The 24,975-nt window shown below is 35.8% G+C and overlaps 1 protein-coding gene and 1 non-coding gene across 3 annotated transcripts in view; one reads left to right on the top strand and one right to left on the bottom strand.

Annotated features, from left to right (window-relative positions):
* Window positions 1-24,975, top strand: part of MED13L (mediator complex subunit 13L) — a 279,235-nt gene that overhangs the window by 171,097 nt on the left and 83,163 nt on the right. The window lies entirely within an intron of this gene.
* TRNAV-UAC (transfer RNA valine (anticodon UAC)) lies at window positions 9,947-10,018 on the bottom strand. Its single transcript has one exon. It is a non-coding gene; the product is annotated as a tRNA-Val (tRNA).

Below are 24,975 nucleotides of genomic sequence, written 5' to 3'. Positions count from 1 at the left end.
GGTCATCACCTGGTTTGCTTCTTCCCCTAGCACTGTCAAACTGGAAGTCTTTCTAGGTGTCACTTTGAATCCTTGGGTCAAAGGAATAGAGATCAGGGGTACAGAGAGGTGAGTTTCTACCCGTCTTTTGAAGTTTTGCCTAAATATTCAGCGACTGGTGCTTAATAGTAATTTAAGAATACACTTTATTTGTGGCATTTAGCCAAATTTAGAATTTCGGAGGAGAAAATTATTACCATCCCGTCATTTATTCATTTATGTATTAGATGAGGTGTGAGAAAAAGCATTCTTTCAAAGCTTAAAAATTGAACATAGGTTAAATGCTTAAGAAAACTTTAAGTTTTAATATTTAACAATATGTTTTATTCAAGAGGTGTGATACGGGGAAAAAGTACAATAAAGAGATGCATGTTAGTAGGAAGCTTTGAGAAAGCTGCCTGATAACCACCTAACCCTTGTATTGGTCACATGAAGCTGAGAAGGACAATAAAATAACAAACCTTAGTTTTGTCTGTTAAGAGGGCGAATGTTAAACTACAAAGAATAATTTCATGCATTCAGATCCATCTTTAGGGAAATCCATAATGGGGTTAATATTTAGAGACAGAAAGTATGACCATCAGTCAATTAAGAAACAAGACAATATCCTAACTCCAGCAGAGTTGTAATTTATGTGATTGATAATAATTTTTAAATTTAATTACTTTTCTAGCATATGTTTGGAAAGCATTCTAATAAAACATTCAGGTCTAGGTCCAAGTGTATATTTATTCACCTTTGTCAGTAATAGATTTCAGGTTTTCACCAAGTATATCTTTTATACCTTCTTTTCTTTTCCGCAAATTAAACATTTTCAGAACTCTGTTAGATTTGGGCGGGGGGCTGTTAATTATTTTTATTATAGGGAAGTTAATTTGCACTCTGTCTTTTGTTTAGGTCCTGCTGTTATTTCACCGTTTGATGGACACACTTAATGGCTAAATGAGAGAAAAGTAACCTAAGACCAGTTAATATAAAATTGAGTCCAGTGGGATAGTAACACACTGAGCAGTCTCATTCTTGTTTTCATAAGAAAGCTATAATGTTGTACCTCAAATGTATTTCCCAAGCTCACAGAGCCAGACAGAGGCAGACTAGTCACCTTTTCTCCCCGTCCGTATTCCCTTGTGCTTTCTGCTGTGTTACATAGCCTGCGATGATTTACGTGCTCCTGAGTTTTTTAAAAATTGGAGGTTCAAAAAAATTATAAAAGTAATAAATGCTCTAGGAAAAATTAGGTAGTTTAGAAGGCAACAAAAACCTCCCTCTTCAGCTGTTTTGCTCCCAGACTCGTAAGAGGTAGTCCCTGTGAATGGTCTCTTAGGTATTCTTTCAGAATTTTATTCAGAGGACTCTAATATTGTATCTCTGTATTAGTAATTTTTATTTAATTTACCATAAAATTAAGAAAAATTAAAACACTTTACATTTTAATCCAGTTTCCTAGCTTCCAAGTGTGGACTTTCAAACTACTTAATGCTACTTTTTAATAAAAGAATCTGGTTTGTTATGTGACTGGAGCTGGAAGAACCTGTGAGGTAAGAAAGTCCCCTTAGCTTTTTAAATAAGAGGTTAAGTGATTTGCACAGAGCTCCATAGTGTTTAATTCCAGTAAGTGGTTCCAACCTTTAGATTTCTGTTCTTCCCACTGCCTCTCAATTCATTTTATAGGCTTAAAAGTGAACTGTGTATCATAGCAGGTGTGTTTCATATGTGTTCTAAAGGAGTTGCTTTCAAAAATCCAATCCATCAACCACCTGGCACGCAACAGATACTTGAATATTTGGGTTTAAATAAAGTAATTTTTCATTACAGTTCATTAAAAAAGTGAGGGGGTTGTTATTTTTAAGAACTTTTCCATAGTAAATGCGTATGATTTTAATTTTAGTTTCATTCTGCTCTCAGAGAATCAAGTTGTTTTTCTTTGTACTCAAAAGCTATTGTGTTGGTCCTGACCACCTTTCCCAGCAGACAAGAATCTACTTGGGCCTCCTGCAATGTTTGGTCCACTCAAGTGCCAAATTTCCTATTAATCCATTTCCTCCAGTTAAAGGGAAATTTTAAAATTATGTTATGTTGCAAGATGGAACCAGGTTCCCACACATTTCAGATCAGATTACAGCTCTGTTCTGCATACTTGAGTGAGCTAATTTTATGAGCCAATAGTCCCCCTCATACCCGGGGCAGGGGGAGGGGTATGGCTGGAAATTGGAGTATGAAGTTTGAGTCAGGAAACTGATTGGAATTTAAGTGGTGGTGCTGCTGATGGTGTAGTGTCAGGGGACAGAGCATGGCCCGTGTGAAATAGTGCTTACTGGGCAAGATTTGGCAGGAATCATATCTGCCAGTTACCTTGACATAGTATAATATGAAATAGTGTGCAATCAGCCATGGGTATGTAAACACATGTGAAGTTTGAGGGAACTCTACAGTTTTATAAAATTCATTTATATGAAGAATCCTTGCCTTGTTTTGTCACTGTGTATGAAATATAACGAAAATATTCCTTGTGTTTAAACAAGTACAGTTAAAAACAGGGCATTAAGGCTTGTTAACAAAAGTATCTTGATCTTCCTGGTGGCTCAGACGGTAAAGTGTCTGCCTGCAGTGTGGGAGACCCAGGTTCGATTCCTGGGTTGGAAAGATCCCCTGGAGAAGGAAATGGCAATCCACTCCAGCACTCTTGCCTGGAAAATCCCATGGACGGAGGAGCCTGATTGGCTGCAGTCCATGGGGTCGCAAAGAGTTGGACACGACTGCAGGATGTATCAAAAGTATCTCAGTCAACAAAAGTATCTGCAGGATGGCAAGCCTGCTTATTCTTCAAATAGCAGATCAATAGCTTGCTGAGAAACCTGTTTGAACATATAATAAAAACCAGCGCTAGCTTAATGTTAAATCAAATGAGATATAAAAGCTGAAAACCTAGAAGTTTTAAGTTTCCTGAAATATAAGGAATTGCTTCCCAAAACTGATGTGAATGCTGATTTACCACAGTTGGAGTGCCTTTAACTAATTGGATTTATTTGAGCTCACTGATTTGGTATACAGATTTAAAATGGCAAAAAAAAGATACTTAAAAAGATTATTTTAAATATTAAAACTTAATTATTACTAGTTTGGAGAATTGAAAGATACGTTAAGAGTCTTACTTGTCCTGTAAATTAGAGTAAGAAAAAAATCATATCACATTAAGCCGTTATTATGGTAGAAAACCCAGAAAGATTGTGTAAGAGTTTTGTTTGATTTGTATAAAAGTATTGTTCTGAGTATGGCAGGGAAAGGGCAGTTTACTTGAATATTTTTCAACACTACTTTTCTTGCCCTTTGCTAGCTAGTACAGGGCTTGGAATTTGAAGGCTCGCTTATGAGGACTGTTGATGTTAGTATACTGAAAGTGTAAATAAATGCCTTTTGAATAGGTATCCATCTGAATAGTATTGGCTCTGCCTGAAAGTTGTTTTTCACAGGGTACCCAATTTAGAAGAACAGAAGTTCCTTTTTTCTTCTAATTCGTTAGCATATATGGAACCAAGCTGAAACATACTACGCTAGAGCAACGCCAAGTGAGTGATTTGGTGTCATCTATACAATGAAAGAGGATGAGTTTTATTTCCAATGTTTGTCATTAATTAGTAATCACTTTCTCAACATGTGACTCAGATTTTATAGAAACTTATTTAAATGGTTTTAGAAACCATTTTAGTTAGTTGGATTCAGTCAATCATGTCTGTTGACTGAACTTAATTTACGTTAAGCATAAAGAGTGGAGAAAGCATTCTTTATATAAAACAATTGTAAGTGGAGTTAATGCTTCTTTCTCAATTGAAGAACATTTCTGTCTTGAAGCACCTTGACATTAGTTGAGTTCATGAAATTTCATCTGTTTTCAGAATTGAAAGAAAGTATTATAGCTGTCATCATCGGAAAATTAAATATTTATCTCTAACTGTATATGATGATATTGAAGTACTAGTGATTGTTGTTTTCTTCTTCCTACCCTTGTATTTCTTGGGGGTTCCCCAGTGGCTCAGCAGGTGAAGAATCTGCCTGCAGTGCAAGAGACACAGGTTCTATCCCTGGATTGGGAAGATACCCTGGAGAAAGAAATGGCTACTCATTATATAACCCGCTATATATATATATACACACACACACATACCAAGTTTCAACTGCTAGTTATTTGTAAGATTCATTTAACAATGTTAAGAGAAAAAACTAGGCTCTCAGTGGCGGAGAGTGATTTCTAATACAGTTCACTACTTTTTACGTTCTTAGAGCAGTGTTACTAATTTGTATTTTTAGAGATTTCTGTACTGGGTATAAGTTTAATCTTGGAGTACTTGTGTATTTTATATGTCGTCTTAACACTGTGGCCCTCAGCCATCTTTGGGCCTCTGGGGGACTGTGCGCTCTGTGCCCAGCCTTGCACTGTGTGCTTTATCATCGTTCTGACCATTATGCTGGGTGCCGGGCAAGTGCTTTCAGTGTTTTGAGGGGCACTTTAGTGCGGTACTTGAGTGTCGACTTTGAGGTCAGACTGCCTGGATTCAAACCCTAGGTTTCCTGCTCACCAGTGGTGTGACCTTGGGTAAGTAAAGTTACTTAATGTCTCTTTTTCCAGTTTATCTATAAAAGAAAGGTAATTGTTGTTCCTACACCACAGGATTGTTACGAAAATTAAATGAGTTAATACTTACAAAGTGCTTAGAAGTGTGCCTAACATTTATTTACTCGTCAAATGAACCTTCATTTAATCCTCATAATAACCTTTACAGAGAGATGATTATCTTGCAGATGTGAAGAGTAAAGCTCAGAGAGATTATGTGCTTTGCCTAAGGTCACACAACTAGTGATTGTGGCTCTGAGATTTAAATTCTGGGCTGTCCAAAAATGTGCGTTGGAATTATAAGTACCTGTTTTATAATAGCCCTTGCATTTGGACACGTCCCCTGGCAGTGATTTTATCTAGTTTAGCCTTTAATGCATCCTATCAAAAGTGACTGATGCTTATGCTATGTAAAACTTGACGTAATTATAGTCAAGTATGCGTGAAAAAATAATCAGGCCTGATTCTAATGGGTAAAAAGGGCATATGGGGGATTGTATTACCTGTTTCTAAGTCATGAAAAAAGTAACAGTTGTTTAAATTTTATGATACTTAGTACCCATCAACTACTCTCCTACCCACCCACCCTCCCTAAAAAACGTAAGATACATAGTTTAGAATAGAGTCGGCTGTATATGAATTTAACAAGTACTTGTTTGAGTGAAATAAAATTATTGAGAAGATAAACATAATAAACTGAGAAAGGTGTGTATGTTAATATGGAAAAAACCTGAAACTGCTAATCAAAATATAGGCACTGAAGTCAAATGTGAAATGAAACATGCTCATTAAGCATAAATACACCAAAAAACTTATTTATCTTGGCTGTACTTTAAAATGAAGCTTAAAAGAAATCCTGTTGAACCAATAATAATTTATCTGTATTTTGGTAGTTACATTAAAAATTTTTCAAAAAGTACTTGAAAACCAGCATTACTAATAAAAATAATAGCAACAGTCTGATCATGATAAATATATCAAGTATAATATCTAGGAAATACTGAAAATGAACACATTAATTAGACCCTTCTCTTTGCAAATGGTTAATAGATTAAAAAAACAGCCATTTTTTATGAAACAAAGACTCAGTTTCAGTCAGTCTTTACAATAATCTTGAAGGCAAAGTTTGCAAGAGAAGTGTTTTGTTCACCCACCCTATTAAAACACTCTTGCAACCCCATGGACTGCATGCAGCCTGCCAGGGATCTCTCTGACCCAGGAATGGAACCTGCATCTCTTGCATTGCAAGCAGATCTTTACTGCTGAGCCACCAGGGAAGCCCCCAAATAAATGCAGATGGAAATAAATGGGAAGTATACATTCATATATATTAATGAAGCAAAAATAAAATGGACAAAACCAAGGCTGGTGACACTTAAGGGTTGCCTCCACACTTATTTACTGCAACGCTTTAAAAAAAATGTTAATGAATCCAGTCTTTCTAGATAGTGATATTGTACTGCAAAACAAGAACTGTAAAATTCATGTTACCTTTCACCTAGTAATACCATTTCTGGCAAATGGTGTTACGGGAAAATTTTTTTTCCATTGTTGTTTCTAGTTGTATTATTTATGTTTGACCAATAAGTGGGACCTCCCCTAATTTTCAATAACTCAGCAAAAATATTTGTTTGAATATGGATTTATATTTTCACTCACATTGAGATTTCTTATAGTATTTAACATGTGCTTCTAAGTAATCAAGAATACCAAATGTGTATGATGCTTGCATTCGTATAAAATAACTTATTAATAATGATAAAAGTCCTATACAAATCTTGGTGGATACCAATTTCTTTATCTGTAAATGAAGGTGTGAGACAAAATGATACCTGGCACAGATTCTGTGAAGCCTGTGAACCAAAGATAGCAAGAGGTGATGGATTCTTAAAGTTATTTTTTGTGGCCAGGAAGTTCCCCCTCGCCCCTTCCATCCCTGTTTGATGGTATTTGACTTATACTTGGCTGACTGATGACTAGTGAGTTAAGCACAGGGTCCAGTCTTTTGTTCAGGATTTCTATAAGTCAGTGGATGATAGGTGGATAGAAAAATCAACGAGTGATCCTGTTATAGTTTTTATTTCTTTAAATTTTCTCCCAGTTTTATTGAGATATAATTGATATTAACTAGTTTTTATTTTTTGTAAAGCTGGCTGAATAAGAAACACATGCTATTCTTGCAGTATTTTTACCCCCAGTGAACCTCTTGTTATGTAAAATATATAAATGGAAATAATATCTTAGCACTTACTGGTTAAAGTAGTACTGTATACTGCTTTTATAAGCATTTTTTCAAAGATTACTTAATTCTGATAATAATCCTATTAGGTAATAATTACCCTTGGTTTATGGATGTAAAAACCTAAGGTGCAGTAAGGTTAAGTAACCCACTCAAAGTTGGACAGCCAGCAAGTTAAAGGGGCTGGGCTTTCAGCCTGCCTTCATACTTCCTGCTCTCCCATATCTCTGCTCTTACCTCAGTGCCTTTGACTTTGGTGGATTCTGTGTTAAGACTGGGTAGCCAGAGCAAGAATTTGGGACAGGCAGGGTTTTACCATGGGACTAGGCAGTTCACCTGCAGGTTGGAAATGAGTAGCCCAGGCCAAAAGAAGGAAAAACTTGTCAGGACTTGAGTGAAGGAAGCCAGGGTGGATATCATCTTTCAGGAAAAAAGACAAAGGTTAGGCTTGTTTTAAATGAGGGATGTGTTTGGCCAACAAGTCTTGGTTCCAAGTATCAGCTTTAATAGAGCTGTTCTGGATTCCTTTGGTGTTATTCATTTCTGCCACTAAGTTTCTGACTGTTAAGAGGTGTCCACTTGATGAACTGTTGCAATGGGAAGATGTCAGGTCTTCAAATAAAGTAGACCCTCCATATGCCTTGGACCTTGAGTTTTTCTCAGTCACTTTCGGAAGCAGCATCTTTGTCATTCGCATGGACCAGGTCATGAGTGCTGCATTCTCTTGAGTACCTTGGCTCTTGTGCCCAGGTTCCCTTGTTACACCCAGAGCTCTTTGGTTGTGAACTTCAAATTGAGGGCGTGTCTTTTTCCTCCCTATTAGACTTTTATATCTTGGAAACGTATGCTTTTTTTTTTTTTAATGTGGGCTACCATGAGTACATTAAAGGTGATGCCCGTGCTAGCATATATATGGTTGTGCGTAGCAGTGATAGGTATTATTTCAGGTTAGAATCCTCACAGTCCTAGCGAGGGCACAGACTGAGTGTCCTTAAAATGTAACGTTTAAGAGTTTGAATCCAAAGCACTGACATTCTGAAAAGCATATGTGGAAAGTCAATTCAAGTTTGTACGTAGAACTCGGATTTCTTACTCTGAGAAAAGCTATTGCCAGTCCTAAGGTAATAAACAGAGGCAGTGGGAGTCAGGAAGCAAATTTATAGGCCAGTGATTCCTGCTTACCACAAACAGTGTCAGTATTTTGCCATCCACCTTTGGGTTTATGCCAAGGTGGAACTCTTTAGTTGACCATTTCGGAAATTCTAAACCATGTGTCAGGAGTGTTTATATTTGACAGTGTTAATGTTTGAAAATTGGTCATCAGTAGAATATATTCTTATAGGGCAGATTATCAATACATTCTTACTTAAACTAGTATTTGTGTCAAAGGCACTTGTTAAGAAAACCAGATCTTGTTAAAATGAGCCTTGACGTTTTGGGGAGATTCTTCTGGCTTTGTGTTGTTGAGAGAGTTCTTTGCTGTTCCCATTACTGTTGTCAGTTGTCAGACACATCTGAGGCCCAGAGCACTCCTCAGTGCTGTACTGGTGTTAAATAAGAAGGCAGTATGTGATTTTTGGTGCCATTCCCTAATTTGATTTTCCCTCAGATTTATAGGTAAAAATGGATTTTGATTTCAGGATTCATCCCGTGAATATTTGTGTTAGAGGGACATCTAAACATGGTCTTGGTGAATAAGACTGATGTTTAAGTCAAATACTTTCAGATACCATCTTTGCATCTCTCACCTCAGATAATCTAAAGTAATTTAAAAGATGAAATTAATTTGAATAAATGATCCCTATGTTGCCATACATTGAGTCTTGCTGAGTTCTGAGAATTTGCTAAAAGCTTTGTGTGCATTTTCTCATTTAATCCCCATTTTAATCCTGTGATATAAGAACTGTTATCTTCATTTTATAGGTGAGATCACTGAAGTGTCTGTAGTGATTTTCATAATGAGTGGCACAGATAGTCATGCTGCAAAACCAGAGTTGTTCAGCTCTGAAGTCTGTGCTCTTTACCCCTACAGTTATATTAGTCTAATGAAGAGATTGGACACCACTGAGCAACTGAACTGAATGAAGAAGTTAAGAGGGGTGGTAATTCACGAGAAATATTTGTGGTCTGCTTTTTCTCCTTTCTTCTTGTTGAGTTCATCACAGATCGTGTTCATGTGATGTGTAATAAACCCAGTAGAGGAGATAAAACATTTGCTTCTTCATTCAGTAACCATTTGTTGAGATCTCACCTCATCTTCTGCCAGTGTCCTTTCATCCTGTATTCTGATAAGGATCTCCAAACAGAAGACAAATCTGTTAAAGTGCATGGATAAAAATGTTACTTCGTGTCTTTTCTCCCTTTCTATTAAAAATTCCACCTTAGTGGATATTTTGTTGTTGTTCAGTCATGTCTGACTCTTTGTGACCCCATGGACTGCAATATGCCAGTCTTAACTTTGCTTCAGTATTTCCTGGAGTTTTTAGATCTTACACAACACATCAAGTGCTAGTCACTCCCTACACTTCTTTGGCTCTAAAATGCATCTCCTCCCCCTCACCACCATCTTAACATCTCAAATTGTGGTATTTCTTACTTAATAATTGTAATTAGTGCTTTTTATTCCTTAGCGTTAGTAAGATAACAGTATCTACAATTTATCATATCTTACATTCAATGAAATACAGTTAAGTGTGGAAAATTAGAAAGTAAATGAATAGCTCCATATTGGTGATGTCTGCTCATTTATTTATTTATTTAGCTGATAGGAGTATGTAGTCAAAATGGTTTATTCGAATTTTCCCTCTACTGCAATTTCCTGCCAGTGTTACCAGGTGCCTATTGGCAGTATAAGTGCTATCCAAGAGTCTTTTCCCAAAGTGCACTAATATGGACCGTTGTAGAATTGTTGAAGCAGGTAAACTGTGATTGGATGATCAAAATAGGTATCATAGAGAACTCTGTTGTTGTAGCACACATTTCAGTATTGTGTGGATTTGTTTTCTAGCACACATTTCAGTGTTGTGTTGGCCACATGACACAGCCTTGCAGAATCTTAGTTCCCTGACTAGGGATCAAACCCAGGCCCCCAGCAGTGTAAGTGCTGAGTCCTACCACTGGACCACCAGGGAAGTCCTGACCTTATCATTTCCTCATCGCTTTTAGATTTAGAAATGATCTTGGGTTTCATTTCTGTTGACCACGCATTTTTTCTTTGTGCTGCTCTTTTGCTTATTAAACATCATAGGGTTAGTCATCTTATCAAAACTTCGTGACACTGAGCATGAACCTGCTCAGTTGAAAGAGCAGATACTAAAGTGGCTGCTTGTGACCACCTGTGCCATCTGTTGGTCACTGGTATAGTTGATTCCTTTGCACTAGATTTATGAATTTATGAATTATGAATTTATGAATTTTCAATTTTCAAATTTTCATTGAAAAGAAGAAAAATCTCTTTGCACTAGAGATTTTTTCTTCTTTTCAATGAAAATTTGAAAATTGAAAATTCATAAATAAGGGTTTTCTATTTTGTTACAGATAAAATTCTTTCATGATTTTGTAATGAGATTCTATAATTAAAAGCAAAGCTCTTGCATTTTTATTACTATAATACTGAAGAGTTCTTGTAATTTTTTCTAAAAGTTTGATAGTATAGTAGTGTGTAAAATAAAGGTCTCACACAGTACTTAAAAATAGCACAATAAAGAGGTTAAAGTAAAGCAGTGGTTTTTAGAAATAAATCTGATATTTTATAACATCTTTTAAGCAAGGTTGAAGATACGAGTCCAGTTTTAGTCTCTGAACCCCATGAAAATAAATCACTCATTCTTGCTATTTCCCCATACGAGATCTGACACAAATTGGTTTTCTTTGCCTGGAAATTATTTCCTTAGATCATAGACCATGTTGAAGAAATATCCTTCTTTATTTTTATGTCTTAGTATTTCCATGGGAAAATATTAATGTTCCCCTCAATAAAAAGTATTGACCTTTTTACTTATGTGTTTCCCAGGGGCATGTGCTTTTTTTTCATGGTGGCTGCCCATGGTCATCTTACTGAGAAGAGAATGAAAATGTATGTGTGTGACTGACTCTGACTTGTGGTTGCTTTTACAAACTACATCTGCCTCTTCCCACCCTTCTCTTCCCTGTGCCGTGCACCCGGCTCCTGCAGAATCAGGTGCTCATGTAGCCCCTTCTTGCACATGGCCGCGCGCTCCACTTGAGCAGAAAGACTGCAGCCGATGCCCTGTTTTCTTTACTGCAGTCGTCCAGTGCTGCGGGGAGCAGCTGTCATTGTTTTGCACAGTTCTGTTTTTCCTCCAAAACTGCCTGTGGCAATTTGTACTCATTCTTTATTACCCAGGGGTTTTGCAAGCAATAAAATAATGTATCTGACTACTTAATGGCCTAATGTGATTCCCTTTTCAGAGAAGCAGCAAAGTAGAAGACTCCTTTCACTTTTCCTCTTCGCTGACCATGCAGCATTAGGCCTGTTGGGACAGGTTTTTGATGTGCTGCCAGAATGCAGAAGATTCTACTGTATTGCAATCATGTTTTCTTCAGACTCTTAAAAACTGTTTATAAGTAAAGCTTAGACCTGGTCAGAAATAATATTAAATATTCTACATGTCATCCTGCCTTGCAGGAAATTTATTAATGTGATATCTTACATTTAACATAATTTTAAAACTCCATCTTCAGGTCATATTGTTAAAAAAAAATCAGTATGATGTGATGGTGAGCATGAAAGCGCTTTTCTTTATTCTTGCCATCCATTTATTATACTCAGCATATATGTGTACATATACATAGATTCCCATCCCAAACCCCCCTTTTTAAAGAGCCTGCTGTATGCCACACATTATGATGGATGCAAGGGCTTTTAACAATGTGGGCAACTGATGTGGCCCCTGTCCTCACGCTGTTTATAATTGAACAGCACCGTGTAAAGCAGAGCTTGACCGTGCACTGGTGTGGTGAGTCTCAGTGCTGAAGCAGTGTCAGATGGAGGAGCTGTGAGGAGAGGAATCTGCTCTCTTGGCACCTTAGTGCTGTGGAAGGCTCAGTTGCTTTGTTGTGTGTTTAAGCAGTCTTCCTTGTCTGCCTTCGCCGAAGCAGCCCTCTGTTAGACAAGCTGAGTACTAGAGAGACCCTGGGAACGCCCTTCTCAGTCTAAGACGTAACTAAGCTGTCGATCCTCTTTCTCAGTCACGCTCTCTTCCCCAGGCACTCATGCTCCAGACATCCGGGGCACCAAATTCCAAAGATTTTAAGAGCAGAGAAGTTTAATCAAATTAACCTCTCTCCGTAAGACGTAAATACTGCTATTTGTATGTTTGTGTTAATAACATAGCAGTACCACAGTTAACAGCACTAAGTGTGTGTATGTGTGTAGTACAGTTTTAAATGGGTATATTCCAGTCAGTTTTTTTTAATGGTAGCAGTTAAAAAAGGCTTTTGCCTGATTAATCTTGGGCTCTACTGATGTTAATTTATCTAAGTCAGAGTCTGTAGCTTAAATAATCCCAAACATTGCATAATTGAAATGACTCTTCCCACCCCGCCATTTCTCAGAGCACACTCTGCCTTTTAGTAATACAAAAAAGTGATCTGCAGGGCTCTCTTCAGGACTGTCAGGGGCTCACACATACCTTGTGAGTGCGACTAGGTCTGCAGAGAAGACAGGTGCCCCAAGTTAAGTAATACCAAACAAAGTGCTGCTCCGAGATGAGTGGACCCTCATCTAGAAGAATGGACAGGAAGAATAGTTCATGTTCAGAGAGAGGGTTTTGTTCTGGACTGTCTTATAGAGCCTGTGGAACAATCTTGAGCTTATTTTGAGGAATAAAGTAGATAATAAAGTGGAGGAGCCAGTATTTTGCAAGAAGGCAGGAAAGGCACAAAGTGTGTCTGCTTTCTATATATGGGACATCGTGTACACAGGCTTGACTGCCATAGAGGGAGCAGTTCTCTGGTAGAGAGTCTGAAGAGCTCTGGGACTTTGTGTGGTATGCAGGACTGTGAGGCCATCTGAGTGAAAATAGCCTTCAGTGCAGCCTAGGCCACTCTGGTCTTTGCTTTTTGAAGTAGATCAGAATGCGCTGTAACATTTGGTATGAAAGGAAGGCAGTATTGCTCAGAAAGTGAAAATGAAAGTGAAGTCGCTCAGTCGTGTCCAACTCTTTGGGACCCCGTGGACTGTAGCCCACCAGGCTCCTCCATCCATGGGATTCTCTAGGCAAGAATACCGGAGTGGGTTGCCGTTTCCTTCTCCAGGGGATCTTCCCGACCCAGGGATCAAACCCTGGTCTCCCGCATTGCAGGCAGACGCTTTAACCTCTCAGCCACCAGGGAAGCCCCAGTATTGCTCAGAAGAGTTTAAAAAACCAGTGGCACAGAATTGATTTAAGGTATCAGTGTTTGGATGTGGCTTGTGTAATACCTTGTTATTTGGATTCTGGAGTGGATTTTCCTTTCTAGTCAATAACTATTATATCCAGAGTGTGATCACATCTTGTTTAATGTTTGTATCTCTGTGAGCTGTGCTTTATCATCTCTATTTTAGAACATTGAAAACTGAAATAGAGAGGTTAATTAACTTGAGACAGTTAATAATGGATCACATTTGAACCCGGTCCTGCCCAATTGTGAGACACTCTGACATTGCCTTTCTTAGTGCTGAACAATTGAGAATTGATTGTATATGGCCTTGCATTTAAATAGACATGTTATGTTTAACTACAGGGTATGTTAAAATAAAAAAAAAAATGCATCTGGGCCAAAAATATTGATGTGGACAACTTTAGAAGGTGGAATTTTAATTTAGAACAAAAATGAAAGTTTTAGAAATAGGTGTCTCATGACTTAAAATGGAAAGAAAGAAACCTTTCCCCCAAATTTCTTTAAAATTATAATTTTTTAAATTGAAGATGAAAAAAGTTACTTATATTCTTTTTGTGACAAAAAGGCTTTGAGTTAGTGGCTAGCATGCTTGTGAATGTTAGCTGAGCCTCAGAGATGGAACAGGAAGGAAAGCGCACAGTGGAGAACAACAGGAGACACAGATGCTCTTACGCCCCTGTCCTCAGCTTCCACTTCCTCATCCTAAAGACACTTTAACTTTCTTCTCGTCTCTGTGCTTTCCCTGCTGTTTATCTTCAGTGAATTAATAATTCTGCAAAAGTCAAAGCTCCATAAAACCAGTGTCATTTGTGTTGATGTGTGTATACTTAAGATATGGTTTAATCTAGAATCTTTTCCCCCAGTGCAATCTAATAAATGTATTTTGTAGTTAAATTATCAAAATATTGGTGTATATATGGTTGCTTTTTAATATCTCAGACCTTAAAATATTTCTCAGATTTTTAAATACTAAGTATATTTAATACAAAGTGACACTTCTTGGCCACTTAATCCGATCTGAAAAAAAATGTACTTGATTGCTATCCTTCTACCTGTTTTCTTTTAAATTTTTCAAAATAAAACAATTTTTTAAAATTTGAGGCTTATTAGAAATTTGCCTATTTGGCACAATTCCAGATACCGTTAATGATACACAGATAGATACGTGCTCCAAGTTGAAAGAGGGTGATCCTGGACTGTTTCCTGGGGAATCTATAGGAAATATCTTGAACTTACTTTACTTTTCTCTCAAAATATATGAATTTCATATGAGGAATTATATAGTATTTGCAGGGGTTATTTTGCCTCACAGTTGAGAAAAGACAAAGACTTTTCAGATATTTTGTTTAAGGTGATAATTATGACATTGATGACTTCTATAACAACTTTTTTATGGTAAAAATAATAGCACATTTCTATTTAACATAAACTTGTAAGTGAAAATGATTATTTCACATGTCTTTATAAGCATAACAGCTTCTTGTTAGAAACAACTGTATATACTTTTACCATATTAAGATCTTTAATTAATGTATTTGTATTTTACATTTGTGGCTGTAAGTCATTCTACTAAAAGGGATGAAAAACTACTGATGTTTTAGAATGTTACTGAGGGGGAATGGAGGAATATAATAATATTTGAGAATACATAAATGTTAAATTTGGAAGTCCATAAACCACTATGTACTTTACTGTGCTGTCGTCTTATAGTAGGCTACGTTGTTTTTAGTTCAGCTTTCCCTATAGGATGGTATTCTTTTTCTAGCAACACTGATTAAAAACAGTTATTAGCAACTTCTGAAAGAAAGATTTCTATTTCTTTTGATGACCTTAAAAATATTGGGGGAGTTAAAAATAGCTATATAGATGGCCAACAAGATACCACCTTAACCTGTGGTCTGTTTCTTTTCCATTGTAGACATGAAAAAGTGAAAGGTCTTATTGCCAATTCACGCTATTGTATAAACTTCTTTTGTACTTTCAATAATCTCAACGTTTGTTTTAATTTTGCTACTTATGCAGACATGTGAGCACAATAATTATATAGACCTATCTCCAGGATATATATGAGGGAAATAGTATTTTTGAATTTTAGAAGTTTAACATTGCTTAGGTTGAAAGTAAACAAATGAAGGTATATTTTCTTTATGTCCTTGTTCACTTCTTAAAATGAGAAATCAGATCAGCTGAGAAGAATGTGGGCCTCAAATCAGAAGCTGATGCCTTTTCTTTAGAACTTGTCCAGTGGGAGATAATTGCCACTTTTCAGGGTAAGGGTGCTAGCTGAATTCTTAGTCGGGAGGAAATATAATGTATGTCTTTTGAGTGGCTATAATTGACTTATTTTAGTAATTTAAAAGGCTTAAAAACTTTTCTGTTATGTATCTTGCCAGAGATAAGAAAAATTAGTGAAGTTCTAGATGAGTCCTTGACTAAATGATAGTTATTTCAGTATGCATTAAGACATTGGATCAAGAAACATATGCAATAATACATTTAAAAAAATACATTTTAATGAACTGAATCCTATTTATAAATGTGCTAGATATAGATAGCTGAGTGATTTAAAATAAGCCTGTAAAGTTTCCTTTTGTAACCATCAGAGCTTTTTAAAAACAAAACCGAAGTCTCCTTCCTAAATTTAGATACTTTGAATATCAAATTTTTGAAAAGCAGGGCATATTTTGAACTCAGAGTTATCTTTAATAGTTGACGAAAGTGATCATATTTTGCCAGGTGAATGTAAAAGTATTGAAATTTACTTTTGGACTATCTCCATGTGTAAACTGTTTCAGAGATTGTAATAAGGGCCATTAGTCTGAGTGTAGGATACACTAAGCTTATCCAGTGGCAGAAGAGAAGTCACCAATATCTCATAAATAGAATGCTACATCTTCTTTTATTAGGTCACTACCTAGAATTTAAGTGCTGATGACAAGGCTGATGGCAGAGATGGTGTGCAACTCTGGATAGCATGTGAATACTGAATACTCATTTAAGGCAGCTAATTAGCTCTGCTGCACAAAATAAAGGCAGAGAGAACTTTGGAGTTTGGGTGCTGGAGATTTGGCTTCTCGGGTTTACTGCTACTGTCTTTGTCATCCTTGACATCACAGACACCACACTTTTGTGTAGAATGTTCCTCTGCCATTTCAGGAGGATTATTAAATGTAATCTCTTTGGGACTCTTGACTGCCTCGTAGGGCTTTATTTTATACGCTGTGTATCTGAGCAACTTGGAATGATCTACTGCCATTAATCCTTCAGGTGTTAGCCAGCTTCATTTTCTGTTAAATCACTCATTACTTTTCTCCAGAGATTCTCCTGATGGTCACTTCTGCTTCTAGGTTAACTTTGTTTTACAGTTATATATTTAATTGTCGGAAACAGTAAAAAAAAAAAAAAAAAAGACTATTTTTATTGCTTTACCAGAACTGTTTGCTCTTTTACTATTTGTGTTAGTTGTGGAGGAAATACAGTAACCAAATACATGTAAGTAACTGCAGCATACTCCTGATTTTAGTAAATCTGCCAAGTTAGAAAGACAAATTAAAGAGGTCTGTTAATTTTTAAGGATAGAAATAAAGATCAGAAACCCAAGCAAGATTTATCTTTTATCTCTAGTAATTCATTTCTCTAGGATCATTAGGTGCAATTTGAATTAGTACCCAAGATATTAATTTTATCTTTTAATTATGCAATCATTTATGATGAGATAGAATGTAATTTCTTAAAGAATCTTAGAGAATCTCATAATGATTCTCTTCTTTATGTCATTGCTATGTGGGGAATTCATAGAAAACAAATGTAGTTATTAGACTTTGAGTTTATCATCACCAGCAGTAGGTGGAACTGATCCTTACACTTAACGGTGTGTTAACTGAGGACCTACAGATGTTTACCTTTAATATTAATAGATACTGTCGAGTAGTTTCCCAAAAGTGACTTCGGCAATATAGAGTCCCATCTGTAGGGTATGAAATTTTCTGTTTCTGTGCATCTGTCAGCACTTGGAATTGTCTCTTTTAACCATTTTGGTGTCTGTGAACTTTTTACTGATAGTTGTGTTATTTTAAAAGAATTTCAACTTGACAGAATATATATTGACATGTCTAGCTATTAAGATATGTATGAAAGCTACTTTTTGTCATGCCATTTCAGTTAAGGTTGTAAAGTTCAATGCTTTTGAGAGTACAGTGCTTTGGTGAAGTCAGATTTGAATTTGAAAGATGGCCCTACTCTTGACAAATGATGTGACCATGGGCAAGTTACCCTAACTCTATATCTCTGTTTTCTTATCACTTCAAAATAGGGATAATAACATAATGCCTGTCTCAGAATTAACTGTGAGATTTTAAGGAGATAATAAAGCCCTTAGAATAGTGCTTGCCAAAGTGAGCACTCAGTAAACATTAGCTATTTATTAGTATTTCCTTTCCTGCAGTGACTTCCTTCCTAAGCTTTCAGTCTCACATTATCTCACTGAAAATTCTTTGAGCTCAGCCTTAGTCCTAAGTCCTCTACATCACCTCTGGATTCCCACAGGTAGAAGAATTGTTTTTGGTGCTTTAGAGAAACCTATACTTGTCCCCTGGTATTTATCTGTACCATCTATTATACTTAAATTTCTCCTAGAGTATAATTTGCTTCAGGATAGAGATTGTTTTACTCATATTTTTAACTCCCTAGTTGTGTTCCTTTCTAAGAATTTACAAGTCACCCAATAAAAAATGATTTTTACTCTTTAAGAAACTCTAGTACTGTAGTTTTGTTTTACATACTGCATGACACATGAAGAACTTTGCTGTAAACCTTTCTTGAAGATAGGTATTTGCCTAATAAGTGGAATAATGGATTGTAGAAAATTCCTTAGGTTTTTCTGTTGCTTTTGTAAGATACTAAAGATGAGGTTTTACCTAACATTATTCATTACATTGCCCATTGCTTTGTTGAAATATGTTTGAGTTCCTCATTTAATTAAAAGACATTAAACTCTCAATTATTCATATATCAATTATTCTTGAAAATTCTTTCTTGTTAATTTTTCCTACTTGTTTTGCTTCTCCTCTGCACTCCAAACCATTTCCCTCTGCTCTCTCTTCCCAGTCTCTAAATATGTCTTAGAGATGGAACGTATAGCCAGGTTTTAATATTAGATAAAGCAAAATAAGATTGGAGTAATTTGTCAAAATCATATAATGCAAACCAGAGTCCAGCACACGACTAGTAATTTTTGTTATTAACTGGGTAGCTTTAAGAGTGAATGATGCTTTCCAGCTTTTTTCCCTACAAAGATCACAATTGATTTAATACTATTTTAGAATGACACCAAAGCATTTTTCTCAATGGATAATGAAGAATTAATTTTTTCATCAAAACTCAGTAAAATCTTGGAGTAGTTTTCCCATTTATTAAATACTTGAAGGCTCTGTCTCTTGCAGAACCAAGCAGATGGCTTTACGCATCCAAAATCGAGGTTTTGTCCTAATAAGACCCACTACCTGCAATATTGGACCTAACAACACTCCTCACTCTCAACCTTTGTATTTCTAAACTCTTTCATCATCCTTTCAGCCTGACCTTTTTGTTTCTCTGTCCTGTGTATCAGGTCTTCTCTTTGAGCTCACAAAAGACAAGTCACTCAAGGCTTTGAATTCTAATCCTTGCCCCCTAATGACTCCTTCACACTATGAAAGACATTTACCCCAAGAAACAGTCAGTCTGCTTCTCAGCCATATGAAGTGTGCTTTTGAAAGTTAGTTAAGCACATAATATACTTTTAGACTTCAATAACAGAAAACCAGTTGACTGCTGCTGTTAAATTGAGCGGCAGGCTGTCATTTGATTCTGGTTTTTTGGCAAGTGATTTCTCAGCATATACCTCTTTAGATGCTACAAGTATGGCTGTGGTTCACCTTGTTTCTTGCCTTCATGTCAATTATCATGGCTCCTTAGGGATTATCTCTTTTGATAAAATGTGTTGCCATTTATCATTACTCTTTGCATGTGACCGTATAGCCAGCTTTTACTCCTTAATGACAGTTAATATCTAGATTAATTAGAATTAATTTTTCAATTATGATTTTAGAATCATAGAGATCATACAGATGATTTATTCCCCTTACTGGGAGAGTAAAACTGTATTTCTGGATTTAAAAAATTATTTAAATGCAATACTAATTGGATTCTACTATTTTATCTTAGCAAAATATGTGTTCTGTTTCCTGGTATTATATAATATTTTTTCATAATTTTTATTCTGTGGGAATTGCTTATGATGTTGAAGAATCACAAATAACCTATCTTTTGGGATTAGACTTTAAAACATTGGTTTCCTGATTTAGGTACTTTTATGTGTGTTTTTCATGCAAACAGTTTTGTGCAGAATGTTTTTAAACTATACTGTTAAGTATTTTAAAAGTTAGTATTTTATTAAGTTTTAAGAATGAATATTTCTTGAACTATAAGTTTAGAACAAGTGAATTTGGATATATATAAATGGAGCTTGCATAACTATTTAATGGGAAAAAAAAGAATTGCCATCTTCTAACTACGATGTGCTTTTAATTCAGAGAGAGAAGTCTTTAAATTTACTGCTTTTGTATTAACCAGGCTTGGCTTCTTGCCACCGATGTATTAGAATGTCTCAGTGATGTTGGTTCTTGATTTCCCATCAGTAGGTACATTTAGTTTATAGAGAGTTTTTGTCTTGATGTGCCTATTCTGTGTTTACACAGAGAAGTTTTATAGCATGTGCAGACTTGTCTGATAAATTTTTAATGAAATTGTTATACTATTTTCAGATTTTGTGCATCTTCACAGTTATTTTCTAAGTGCATATATTGTCCTGGCATGCTGGGATACCAGCATTAGGAAAGCAGTGCTGTCTCTTGTATCATAAAGGAGTTATTGAACTCCCAGAGTCAAAATTTTAACTTTCAAGGATAATTAGACCTAGAAGAATCTAGTTGTGAATTATCCTTTGGGGCTTTAACAGCATTCTCTTTCAAAGGCCAATATAATGAAAAATCTTCATGTTATTTGGATGTTCTGTTGAGGTTTACCATAATATTTGATCTTTCAGGAAACTTTTTAATTATTCTTAACTACGTTCAAAGAAATGAATCTTATATTGCAGTCAGCATGTATGTGTTTGTGTCTCTCCCTTTCTTAAAACAAGTCTGAAATTCTATTACACTTTCTATTCTGTTATATTTAGTTAAAAAGATTTTGATTGAAATCCACTAAATTGGTTTCAATTTAGACAAGAGGATGAGATGGTTGGATGGTATCACTTGACTCAATGGACATGAGTTTGAGCAAACTCAGGGAGATAGTGAAGGACAGGGAAGCCTGGCATGCTGCAGTTGATGGGATCACAAAGAGTCGGATATGACTTAGCCATTGAACAACATGAAGAAATTGGTTTCATGACCCTTACTGTTTGAAAAATCCTGTGCTAGAATTTTATTCTCCAGGGATTTCCTTTTTTATTTCTTTTTTCTGCTCTCCCCTTTTTTCTTTCACTTTCCCTTTCTTTCTCTCTTGAAATTCCTTGTTCATTTTCTTCTTTGAAGAAATCTCAAATATGTTCCCTAATTCTCTTTGTAATCAGAATATCCAGAATATATTTAATAGTTCCCGGAGGATGTGGGGCCATCGTCATGAATCTCAGTTGTCACATCTGAAATGCTGTCATCAGTCCTTTCATTGTTCTCTCAGAACCATTTCTCCCCATATGGAAGGGCCCTGGATGCATGCACTTTCAGTAAGGTTCTGTCTCCCAGGTCTTTTCTTAATGTGTATTTTAGTTTGTTCCATATAGTGGTAAATGAGGCTGAGTTTTTAATTAACCAGCTTTCCTTTACTATTTGCATATTTTGGGCAAAATGTCCATGCATGTTATATTTTTAGATTCAATGACTGAAGTGACTTAGTAGACCTGCCTAGTTTAAATATTTCTAAATCTTTAACCAAAAAAAGCCCCACATAAATCTGAAAATGATTCATGTATCTCTCTTTCTTTGGCTACATCAACATTTTAAATGCTTTCTCTAGAAAAGGGCTAGTTATAAAAGGTAGGAGATTCGCAGTTATATTATTAGAAATTATGTAGTCTATTCAAGAAGATTTATGCTTTGTTGATGTTAGGTTCTTTTACTAATTTAAATTGTATAAACTTTTTAAAATTCAAGTCATTTTAATTTTGAGCTTTTGGTCATGGGAAATATGTTCATCTGTGATGGTTTATGAGCAGTTATCTCTACTTACACTTTAATAGAATGACTTCAAAGCTGAGTTTCTTCCAAAAGAGTCAGTCGCTAGTATCTAAAAATAAAAGTGGTTTCAGTTACATCTTTGTTTTAATCTAGAATAGAATGCCACTGAAAATAGTAGCATTCCACACTTGAGAACATGTTAAGTAATGTAACCTGGTCCTGTTAGCATATGCCTGGTAGAAAGTTTTGCTCTCTGTATGAAAATCAGAGACTTGTTTGATATGAAGGCAAAACCAAGCTGGTCATTTTTATTCTGCCAAAGTGCAGTGTCTCATCGTAACATACTTTCTTTGTAGTCAATAATTATGCAGGGTCTGATTTTGAGAGTTAGCTGTTTCCTTGGGAACAAGGTTAAGTAGAGATGATGTAAGTATCATTGTCTTTAAAAAAAAAGTTATTAGAAAACAGCAATTTTAAAAATAGAAATCTCTAATAGTAATGGCTGTCTGTAACTTGATGCCCTGTCCCACCTCCCAGTTAGAAGGCGTAAGAAAAGACTGCAAGTAAGATGTGGATAACTCAGCTCATTTTTCTGCAGAAAACTAATTTTCCTGGATATTTAAAAAGACAATTCTTTCTAATTTATAAATTGGTTTATGTCTTAAACATTACCAATAGAAGAATGTGACCATTATGGTCTCACAGACTTATACTTCTTGGTTTGTCTCCCTATAAAATCTATTTCCTTTTCATTTTCACTGTCATATTCTGATCTTAAGTTTTCATCACTTCACTCTGAGATCCTGCATTAACCTTTTGATACTTTGATTTCCTATCCTTTTCCTGTACTTACTCACACCCCTACCCTGAAATGCTCACATACAAATCCCGGCGCTACCAGTTCTAATAGGTGCGATCCAATGGAGAGATGAGAACTCGCTCTATCGCAGTTTCAGGTGTTAGGAAGGAAACTGGATTGGCAAGGCTGAGTTGGGTACCCAGCCCACACTCAGCCCAGGATGATGTACAGTGGTTTCTGGAGAGCTGCCCTCATGACTGTTTCTACCCTTGATTCCCTGTCCACCGTTATAACTAGTGCTAGTCAGGGATTTTTTTATTCTCTGCCAAGTTTCTGTCCCCAGATTTTTTAGATGGTAGTAAATGAGGTTTTAAGTGGAACAAGTAGAAGTAACGCATCTTTGCAAATACAGGTGTTCTGCAGGTTTCTCATAAAACCAAGTAAAAACTAACCTGAATAAAAACACATTCCATAAATGTTATAGTTAAGCTTCCCTTTTCCTTAATACCATGTAGCCTTTCTATACTGTTGAAAGAGAAAGCAAGAAGGGAGACCAGAACCCTGCTTCTAACCGTCGAGTCTCTCAGATAAAATGTGAAGGTTATTCAGATAGAAGGACAGGGTAAGAGTTCTAGTATTGAGCCCTGGGGTTTGATCAGGAAGACTTTGCTAGAGGAAAAAGTGGGACAGGAGCTACTAGTGAGATCCCTAGAACTGGCTCAGAGACCCTGGAGAGAACATCCTTGAGCTGTCTCTGCATGGTGTTACTGCTGTCAGCGTCTCGCTCCCCATTATCTTAATCTAGTTCCTTTAATTTTGTGTTTTTAATCACTGACATTATTTTAACTTAATTTATATTGATTATCAAGAACATATCACTTGTTCCATGTAGCTAAGCTAGGCAGATATGTTGACTAAAGGAAATCCACTTACTGAATAAAATGAAAGCAGCAAATTTCCGCCCCCCCTTCAATATTTTTCTATAAATTTGTAAAACAGCTAGCTCAATAATTTTATCTTTAATTTTTTTATGTCCTTGTCAGTAGGGTGCTTGTCCTCCTTGTGTCTGAGGAAAGTAATGCATTTTCAGTTTTCTTTTTAAAAAGAAAATTTAATTCACTGTACACAGATGGAAACAGAAGAGAAATATTATACTGATTTTCTCTGCTATTAAAAATTTCCTTATGAAAGAGAAAGACACCATATGATATCACTTATATGTGGAGTCTAAAATACAGCACAAATGAACATACCTATGAAACAGAAACAGGCTCACAGATGTAGAGAACGGACATGTGATTGCCAAAGAGGATTGGGGGTTGGGAGGAAAGGGTTGGGAATTTGAGATTAGCAGATGCAAACTAGTGTATATAGGATGGATGAATAACGAGGTCCTACTGTATAGCATAGGGATCTATATTCAATATCTATGATAAACCATAATAGAAAAGAATATGAGAGTGTATATATCAAAAGAATATGAGAGTGTGTATACACACACACATACATATATATATGTATGTATAACTGAGTCACCTTGTTGTAACACAGCATTGTAAGCCACACATGGAAGTATACTTCAATAAAGCTTTAAAAATAAAAAAAAAATAAATAGTACAGATTCCTAAAAAACTAAAAATTTCCTTATGAACAGGTATATTTCATTACATTTTCATGTGTTATTCCATACATACTGTTAAAATAGTCATATATGAAGTACTATTGGAGTTGTATTTGTTGAATTATTCAGATTCATTTATCAGAGAAGATAATGGAATATAAGATAAATGCATTACAGATATTAAGTGTCTTTTAAATGGCCATTCCAGCTGTTACTTTGGGAGGTAGAATTATTTGCCGTTGGCTTGGATTTTGCATCACAGTGTTAACAATTTCTTGTGTGTGTGTGTGTGTGTGTGTTTTTTTTAATGAGTCAGTGGAGGAGAATTCAAGGCCTTTCATATAGATACTCAATGTGTGTGTGTGTGTGTGTGGTGTGTGTGTGTATTTAACAATGACTATTTAAAATTAACTGATTCAACTTCTGAAAATAAGAGAAGAATCAGGAATTCTTTTCCTTGTGTGAGAACTATAAACCAGCCTATCATATTTGATTTAGACATGGTATGTTAGAGAATAAACAGAGTAAAATGGTTGAATTTTAATATTAGTTTTACAACTAAGATGTTTTATAAACCTGCGAAAGTCTCTTCCAGAGTAGATTTTATAGTATATTGACTTAGAAATATCACCATTCAGTCACCTAATTTTTATTTATTACCTATTACGTCTTGTTATTGGTGATTTTGAAAGACTGGTTAAAAGCTTGTTTCTGCATTAATAGTTTTGTTGCATTAATATGCTTCTTTTCCATTTTTACTGGTAACTTGCCTAAAGATGACTGCTGGTATAATAGTAACTTTCAACTTGAATCCTCTTTGGTAGTCATAATACTTTCTGGGTTATTTATTTGACATTCTGGTATCTTGATTTTAATCAAATGATGTTCAGTATAAGATTTATAGAAGAACACCAAATATGCAGTGCCTCGTTCTTTGTGTCACACTGTAGATTTCAATAATGACTGTCCATAGTCCTAAGTCTGCACAGCCTGGTAAAGGGAGAGAAGCTTTCATACCTGGGGCTCTTAAGAAGTACCTGTGAT

The sequence above is a fragment of the Bos mutus genome, chromosome 17 (assembly GCF_027580195.1).
Source record: "Bos mutus isolate GX-2022 chromosome 17, NWIPB_WYAK_1.1, whole genome shotgun sequence".
In the NCBI taxonomy this organism is placed as follows: Eukaryota; Metazoa; Chordata; class Mammalia; order Artiodactyla; family Bovidae; genus Bos; species Bos mutus.
Note: the sequence above shows the minus strand (reverse complement) of the source record. Positions and strands in the feature narration are given on the sequence as shown.